Raw genomic sequence first — 9,749 nt, 5'->3', positions numbered from 1 at the left:
AAACGAGGTAAACCAGTTAAGCTGTAACGTTGTCGCTTGGATCATATTGTAATTATTTCACACCTTTATCTCCCACTCAGTGCTACAGTTATCATTCCTCTTTGCAGCAGCCTGCTGACACACACCTCCAGAGTGCTAGGATGTCAAGACAGGTACATCGTCATCCATTTCATTGACACCCCTAAACCGCCTTTCATACATGACCTGGCAGATGGTGGTTGAAACCCTGCCTGCTAGCCCCTGCCTCTGGTAGAAGGGGTCAGGCCAAGGCTGGGTTCTGCTTACGGAACATTTCCTGTCCTGCTGCTCCACTCCCTTTTCTTTTCCTCACCTCTCCACCCCACTCACCCGCACCCTGGTCCCAAAATCCAGGAAGGCTTAAGTACAGGTGCCTAATCAGGTCACAAAGATGAGAAGGGGATGGGCTGAGGCAAGCCTAGGTCCTGTATCTCTCATACCACTCTGCCCCCTCCCCCCTTCTGCCCCCCGGAACTGCTGAAACCTAGCAAGTTCTTGCTCAGAGATTTACAATTTAGTGGCAAATGACTATCTGTCCTGACCCCTAACCTGGGTTAGGGAAGGGCTGCGGCCTTGTAAGCAGCGGTGATTTCTGCATCATTTTTCCAGTTCCCAAGATGAGTTAGTGCCCTAGGAATAATAGTGAGAGATTTTGTAATACTCTTAGCTTCCTGGAAACAAAACTCCTTTTATAATACATGGTAAGGATTTTCAGAAAAAATTTTTTTGCTGTAAGGCACTGTCTCAGAGAGTAGGAGATAGCCTTCTATCATCCTCATTTGCATGCATTCCTAGCAGCTCTGGAAGAACTAGTAAAGAGGACTTTGGGACTGATGGCAATACGTGGGATGGCAGGATAAAGACGATCAAACCTGGAGCCACCACCCGTGTTGTCCCAGCGCACGTACCATTGCTCCAGGAGCGGAGTATCTCCTTTCTTTGTCATACAGATGTGTGACTCCCACCCAGCAGGGCTAGTCCACCGCCATGGCAGAGGTTGGGCAGTGGGACCTTGGCGATGGCAACACACACTCCCTGGGGGCCCAGGAAGGTGTTCTGTCAGCAGTTCTTTAAGTCACCAATAACAAAACTAAGTAGGGAGTGGGGCCGAACTCTATTGTGACTGTTGCAGGCCCCTGATTCTCCTGACTGGTGTGAGCTAGGAGCACACAGGGCATTAAGCTGACACAAGTCCCTGACCCCTTGGCTCAGTGAGTGAAAACCCCCAAACTGGAAGGCTTCCACCATCGTGGCTACTACCATTTCTTTAGGTGGACAATCTCTGCACCTCCAACTCCTCTTAAAATCCTGCCGTGGGTCATTCTTCTGGAGCTGCCCCTATAGATTCTTTCCCAATTAAGTCATTTGCAGCATAATTAATTGTTCATTCCTAACGGCCAGGAACATTAATATCAACTTTAAGATGGCTGCAGAGCTCTAGAAAACTATTTAACTGCAGTAAATCAAGTGAGAAGCCCAGAGACTGAAAGAAAACACAGACCACTTCGCTTTTTAAAAAAGGGAAGTATGTACAAATCTAGAATGAAAAGTCCTTTGTTAATGTAGAAAAGAGGCCATTAATAAAATTATTCATTATTATGAAATCTATCAGTTAGTTATTACATGTTTATATTAGTTAGTAATCCAAACTCTATTGCTATGCACTTTCACCTAATTTCCAAGTATACATAATAAGATAAGTGTTCCTAACTAGCGGGCCTATTTCCAAATTTGGCATAAATAAAAGCAAGAAATTTAGATTATGCTGTATAGAACTCTAGGGTGATTAAATTGGTATGATTGCTCCCATTAATTGGTGGTGACTTTCTGGCCCCCTGGACTGATGGTGATATCTGGGATGGCAGGAAAAGGTCCCTGAACCAAGTTCAAGTTCAGTGGGAAAGGATACAAGATTGAGAAGTAGCATCTGCCTCAAGCATAAGAGGAGGCAGCATCAAAGCACCAACGCTGGGTAATTTGCCAATCCTGCCAATCCAAGTCATAACTATTAGCATATAAATAGTACATGAAGTAATGCCCAAGTGTCTTAATTAGCTATAACAAACATCCTTTATGGCAAGTGAAAGGAAGTCAAGATCAGAGAGTACATTACACTGACTTACCTACCATGTTGGGGCCTTGAAATTGTTTTCTAAAAGGCATAAGACTGATGAAATATACTGGAGTAAAAAAATGAGCAGATAATCAATGTAGATTTTTAAATTTCAGCAATTTCAACAAACAAAATGTTACTGCACGAGAGACCTTGTGCTTACAATGGATGAGACAACATAAATCCATCTTGTGTGAGAACAAATCGACTGTATCCTCGGGCCCCAGAGTAAGTTTCTGTGCGGTGTCTAATCTCCTTTTATGGACAAAGCAGATAAAACTCTGGGCACTGGTTCCACTTCTCTTTTCAGTTCTCTCTCCTATTTGTTAAGTCATCGCTCTACACAAGCAGCTATTCCACACAGTGCTCTGGTCATATCCAGCCTTTACTTGGGCTTCCCACTTCTTCCCTGAGCTGGTTTTGTGGGTTTAGGCATCAAGAGAAAAGCTGAGCAAGTGTTAGATAGCACGTCACTCTTCGTTATGTTATCTAAAGTTATCTAACATCTGTGAGACAGTCTTTGTAAACTGTCAGAGTTACGGATCTCAGGGATTTACCCAGATTGGTAAAATGAATAAGCTTTCAACACTGCAAGATCCCCACTTCATTTTATCCCAAATGCCATTATGAGATTGCTGGTACATAATGTGTAATCTCACCTAGAAAATGCAGTAGCTGGCTAACTGGTCTTTCTGCTTTGGCCCTTGCCACCCTGCAGTCTATTTTTAATATAGCAGCCAGTGAGCCTGTGAAAATATCAGTTGAGATGTGTCACTACTCTACTTTGAACCCGGCTTCCCAGATTTCCCAGAATAAAAGTCAGTGTCCTTATAATGGTTTATAGAGCCCTTTGGGATCTTTCCCCTTCGCCACGCCCACATCACTACCTATGTTCTTCATGCCACCAGCCTTGGGGCTCAGGCTGCTCAAACCTACCAGGCACACTCCTGCCCCAGGAACATTGCATTCTGTATTCCCTCTGCCAGGCATGCTCTTTCCTCCGCTATCCACATTGCCCCTACTTCAATTTCTTTAGGTCTTTGCTTAAATATCACCTTCTCCCTAAGGCCTTCTCTGACCAACCTTTTGAAAATGGAAACCACTGCTCCATTTACATGCGCGCGCGCGCGCACACACACACACACACACACACACACACACACACACACGCTATTATCCCCTCTTCCTGATTTTTATTTCTCTATAGCATGTATGGCCCTCTAACATGCTATATTAGTTACTTGCATATTATTTATCATCTGTTTCTGTTCCCCTCCTCTATGAGGAAAGAGAATGTCTTTGTTTTGTTCATTGCTATTATCTCCAATACATAGAATAGAGCTGAGCACAAAATGGGCATTCAGTGAAGATGGAGCGAATGAATGAATTAAATAACTTGTAACACATGACATTGTGAGTTCATGGAATGTCTATATAATACCTCCCTTAGATCAGAAACTTTCTAGGTTTCCTTCTATTTAACTCTTGTGCCCTTATCTGGTTTCTCAACTGTCCCAAGAGATATGTCAGTCCCGCCTCCTAGGTGAGTTGAATGTTAAAGCATGTGACTACTTGTTTAACCTTCAACACAGGATCTGATTTCCAGATATACTATAAAAAGGTTGTAAAATGGAACAACCGAGAGCTCATCCACGCTCAATATTTGTCAAAAGCATGGTTGAGAAAAACATCATTTTGGAGAACTGCCTAAAAGATATACAATCCAATTGGTCCTCTAGACTCTGGATCCCCTGAAATCAGTTCCTGTATCAGATCAACCAAAGTGAAAAGCAGTTTGCCTGGACTGTATCAAGACATTTTTCTTTTATTAAATTTTACTTTAACATGATCCCATTTGCCCATTGGGGGAATACATTTTATAAAAATGCCCTACTCAGTCTAGGGATATTGTTTAACACCTAACACAATGTCCTTTTAAGGAGAATCCCGGAAAAAGTCCTCTCAGGGCTCTACCAGAAATAACTTTTCTTTCCATGAGGAACTGGTTGTAACTCCATCCTTGTACTGACTAATGGGCTCAAGGGTCAGATCTGGGACCCTTTGCTTGGCAAATATTGAGGTCATTTTGTATAGTAAGTCATTAATTCACAAATGCCCCTTCTAAGCCACTGCCAGCTTGTGCCAATTTTTATCTATTCAAGATGAAATACAGATAACAACATATGATTTCTTAAAACTAAACTGGACTACTTTATATTCTGAGATCATGTTTTTCCCACTTTGTAGGTGTTAACAAAAGAAAGTTTTGTGGTTCTTTTTAATGAAATGATGGTTAGAGTTAGTGGTAGAAGCCTTTGTTGGCAGGTTTTTGTTTTAAAATATCTTTACTTGGCAAAAGAACATGATAACATACTTCTGTGTTTCCATTGTTTAGGAAAATTTAGTGATTCACAAAATTTGAAGTCTAAGAAACACTTGTTATCTTACTCCTAGCTTCATTTTACCTCACCTTTCTCTTCCTTTACCCCTATTTCTTGTCCACTTATTTTTATTTTGTTGCATGCATTTAAGCATCATTTCTAGAATGTGGCAGACACGAATGAATGAATGAATGAATGAATGAACAAGCAGAGGCTTACCGAAGGCAAAGAACATACCGACTTTGGCATGGCCTCCAGCTCCACATCCCATCAAATGTTCTTACTCATCATCTGGAATGTTATTCACAAGTGTATAGTGCCTTATAATCGACATATCTCCTATACCTTAATGCTTTTAGTTGTCCTCAGAGGTGCTTTATCCCTCTTTCCTTCATTATATACATGAAGAAATTTAAGCTTAGAGAGTTTTTTTCCTAATGCAGAAAACTTGTAGAGGACAAATTAGAATTTTAACCTAGATGTTCTGCTTCTAAGTCTAATCCTTTTTCTTTATACTGTGTTACTGCTTTTTAAAACTACAGTTTTTGAGGGTGATATTGTATAGAGTTATTTTATTTGTTTGTTTGTTTGTTTTTGTTTTTAAGAAGACATAAGGAGAGTCTGGTTATTTCCTTGGCTTTCATGATAACCTTCCTCATTGCAAGAGTTCTGTGGAAATGCTGAAATTTGCTGGGACTTTCTGACCCTTTAGTTTGGGGGAGCATCCATTGAGCTGAATTAAGTTCTCCTTGATCAACACGTATTGAAGAAATGTGCTTCAGGCTAATCTCTTTTTGTTCATTTTTCGTATTGCATAATAATTCATATTGTGCAACAGCATTGTAGTGGGAGCTTGCCTCATTACTTAGTAATTTCCTTTAACAGTTGAAGCTGAGCTAGAGACATTCGGCCCTCTTCTCATTTTCCTGTTGCTAAATATAAAATGTAAGATAAAGTTCTCCTATTATTCAAGGGAAAGGAATATGAATCTTTGGTGGATGTGAAGCTTAGAGAAAAAAATTAAGGCGGAGGTAAAATTTACCAAGATCTCCAAACTGGCAGGGAGGTACTACAAAGGGCTTCGTAGGGTCTTTCAATCATTAGAGATTCTTTGATTCTTTCTATGGACTTGAACTAGGCACGGAAATGATGCAAAAAAATAGGAGACATTGTCCCTGTCCTCAGGATCCTTACACTCTTCTAATTCAGGGTCAATACACTTTTAATAAAGGCCCATTTAGTAATTATTTTAGCCTTTGCAGGCCATTCAGTCTCCTTGCCAACTTTCAATTCTGTCATTGTAGTGCAAAGTAGCCATAAACAATATGTAGACAAGTGAGTGATCTAGTAAATGTGGACAGTGAAATTTGAATTTCATAAATTTTCACATGGCATGAAATAATTTTTTTTATTTTTAAATCATTAAAAAATGTAAAAACTAGTACATTAAACTAAATTTTTTTCTGCACAGCAAAGGAAACCATCAACAAAACGAAAAGACAACCCGTGGAATGGAAGAAAACATTTCCAATGAGTTAATACACGCTTTATTATTAACATATTAAATAACAAGATCTGGCCACAGGTCTAATAACTACCATGGTTTTGAGTAGTGATGAGTACGTATGATACTCTGAGATACCTGTGACAACTGAAATAAATATGACATGAAAATGTGATTTCTATTGATGACAAAGTCATGAGAACTGAGAATACTTTTGCGGTTTCCTTTGTAATTGAAGGAAAATCTAAATTTTTATTAGAACTGCTGGAAGTAACATAAAAATATATTTTTATTTTCTATCCAAGTTCATTGACTCTCTGGGTTTTATGCACAGAACCACTGATCTCAGGTTAACGGCTCCTGAAAAGTCAAGAGGAGTGTGGCCTGAGAGACTGAGCAGTTAGTTAGAAGGCCCCTGTCTTTGAGACTACAATTTTAGTAGAGATGAGACTATAGAGGCCAAGTTACCACACTGACTCCATCTGGAGAGAGGACGCTCTAAGTGTGCTATGCAACTTTGTCCCCATCCATATGGTCTATTCCACCTCTCCTTTAAGAGAAGGCAGAGGGAATGCAGTTAGCATATGATGGCTAGGTGGAGGGCCAGGGGAGGCAGGGAGCAATTGGGGCGGGGGGGATCATTTTCTGAACTATATAGATATCTAATCAATATACTGTATACTTGAAGCTAATTTAAATAAGTAATTTATTTTTTACTTTTTATTAAAGAGAAGGCTTGATTTGTGCCACTTGGGCTCTGTATTAGAGATACAGCAGATGCTGAGTCATGGAACCAGGCAAACCCAAAGTGTTTAGATACCATGATGTCTGTCAACTGGACTTTTTAAGCATTTTTGTTAAAACATTATTTTGGAAAAGCATTTTGGAACAGATTTACTTCCCTTAAAAAGACACCCCAGATTGTCAGAAACGTTTGCTACATCTTTAATTTCAACTTTACTGGTGGGAACAAGGATGATTACTTTCATTGAATTTTTACATTTTTATAATTATATACAATAAAAATGTAGCTAGGGAGCCCACGACTTTAACTTCAATGGGTGATAGTGGGCACAGCTTAAAAATATTAATTTTTTCTCTTTAAAAATTACTGTCAACATCTGGGAAAATAAGGGCAGCAAAAAGATACTAGTTTTCTAAACGGAGCTGCAAACACTAAATCGTGAACCATCAAACATAGTTTATAAACCTAATTTGTTCATTTATCCAATGATAGTAATACCACTTTGCAATTTATAATATGTTCTCGCATAGTTCACCTCATGTCAGTCTTTCAACAAAGAAGTATTTTAGCTATTAAAATAGCATTTGTCCTATACTAGAATGAGAGGAAAAATTACATGTATACAATGTTATTCATTGCTATGTTATATTAGCAAAGAATTGGGAACAACTTAAGTGTACTTCTAACTAGGGGACTAAAAGGCAGATGGAGAACAATGCACATTGTGGTCTACCATTTGTGAACAAATACATAATATTTCAAGTTCTTCATCCTTTTGAGTTTTCTAAATTGAGAAAATGGCCTATTTAATATTTCTTTCATCATTGTGATACGCAAGATTTTCCAAAAACAAAACAAAAGCACCTTAGCCACGTGCTAAAGGTCTGTTTTGTCAACAAGTTCAATCCATGCAACTATAACTGTATTTCTTTATTCTTTTAAGTTTCTACTCATCAACCAGCATCTGGCTGTGCTGCAAACTGGTGATTCTTAAAGAAGCAGAACACTCCAATCTTCATTTTGTTTTGATGATAGAGATGATATTGAGAGGATAATTGCTAGAGAACGACATTGACCAAACTCTGTGTGGCTTCACAGACTTCTTTCAGAATCTTTTTCTTTGTCTTACTTGGTGAAATTGATTTTTGTTTCTTGCCACATAAATACATACTCCATGGCAAATTTCATGGCATCGCACAATTTAACAGCCTTCTTTCTAGCATCCTTTCCATAGAAGGTGCTAAATGTGTGCTCTCTGAACAGACGTACGATGTTGATCTCAAATGAGATTATCATTTTCAAGAAGCAGCACAAACTTATCCTCATTTAAATCTCTTGGTATCTTATCAACAAAGATTACGGTTCCAAGTCTGTGTTGTACACACTGCCTGAAGGAAGACCATCACACATCACATTTCCTCTGACTTGCGGTTACATCCCGTGTAGCTGGTCTACTCAAGCACATCAGATATTCTTTCATCAAGGTTGACATCAGCTACAAATCCTGTCTGAAACTGCTCATCAGCTGCTCCTGCCCCCTCCTGTGGGAGGCCTGCCTCCAGCAGTCTTGTAATATTCTGTGTGAGTGATGCTGGATACATCGCATCATCCTCTTTAACTGAACCCCATTGCCATTTACCTGATTACCCTCTTATTATGGAAGGCAGAGCAAGAGTGGGAAAACTGGCTGGTGATAACTAAAAAAAACCCAAAGAACAACTAAACCTGGAAAACAACTGAACATGGTGTGGATGCCACCCCTCCCGCACTCCTATCAAATATTCTTGCCCCCAAAATAAAACTTGAATCAGCTCATGCTTCCTATCTTCTGTACCACTTCGCAGGAAATGTAAGACACAGAGAAACATGCGAAGGACACCACGAGGAGGCAGATAGCAAAATCTAAGATGTGGGAAACCTTATTAGGACAAATGATTTGGTAGTTTGCGATAAATTACCAAAGGAAAAAGAAAAAGAAAAAAGAGATGAAGAATTTATAGATTAAAAGAGATGTAAGAGAACTATCAATCAAATGCAATGTGGACACTATTTGAACCCTGATTCAAGCAAAGTGTAAACTACATGTGAGACAAATGGGGAAATTTGCACACTGGATAGTTGATGATACTAAGGAATTATAAAGATATGTAGGTGTGACAATAGTTGTATGGTTGTGCGCATGTAAATAAGTCCTATCTTTTCGATATACATATTGGAATATTTACAGATGCAACGTCAGGTCTGGAATTTGCTTCAGAATTATCCTGTAGCAAGATGGAGAGTGATAGAGATTTAGATGTAGTGATATTGGCCAGGAATTGAGGATTTGCCATAGCTGGGTGATGGTCCTTCTAGGTCCATTGTACTATTTTTTTGTATATGTTTGCAAGTCTCTATAATAAGTTTAAAAAGAAAGAGATGGGGAAAGTCAAACTTTAAAGTCAGGGAAGGTTCTAGGCCAGCGTTTTGACTTGGTGGTGCACAGAGCAAGTTAGAGGGAGGGCAGCTGGGGAGCTGAGAGGCAGAAACTATTAGGGGCCAGGCTGCACCGAATGCAATCTGAGTAGGAAAGTGCAAGTCGGCCAGTGGCAATATAGGGTTGGAACTTGGGAGAGAAGTCCTTGCACTTGGGACGATTACAGCCATGAGCGTCAAGAAGCTTTCAGAGGACAGAGAATCAATAACTGCAGCTCAATATGTCCACTTAGGCTTTAGAGAAAAAAAGATAAGAGGAACCAGCAAAGGAGGCCATTAGCCCATGCCTCCATCTAAAGTTTACTTTTGTTTTGTTAAACAACAGCAACACTTAGTAAATAAGGAGCTAGATTTCACTTTGGCCACCTAGAGATTTAAAAAAATATATGTATGTATATTTTCTAGTTAAGGTGAAATAGCTCAAAACAATGTATCTTAAGGACACAGTCAGGCTCATCATCTCTAAACTGCAACCCTAACTTCCCTTTGGAGGTTGCACAATGTTATCGTGAC

Source organism: Pteropus vampyrus, unplaced genomic scaffold (assembly GCF_000151845.1).
Source record: "Pteropus vampyrus isolate Shadow unplaced genomic scaffold, Pvam_2.0 Scaffold5, whole genome shotgun sequence".
Classification (NCBI taxonomy): domain Eukaryota; kingdom Metazoa; phylum Chordata; class Mammalia; order Chiroptera; family Pteropodidae; genus Pteropus; species Pteropus vampyrus.
This window is presented reverse-complemented; position numbering follows the sequence as displayed.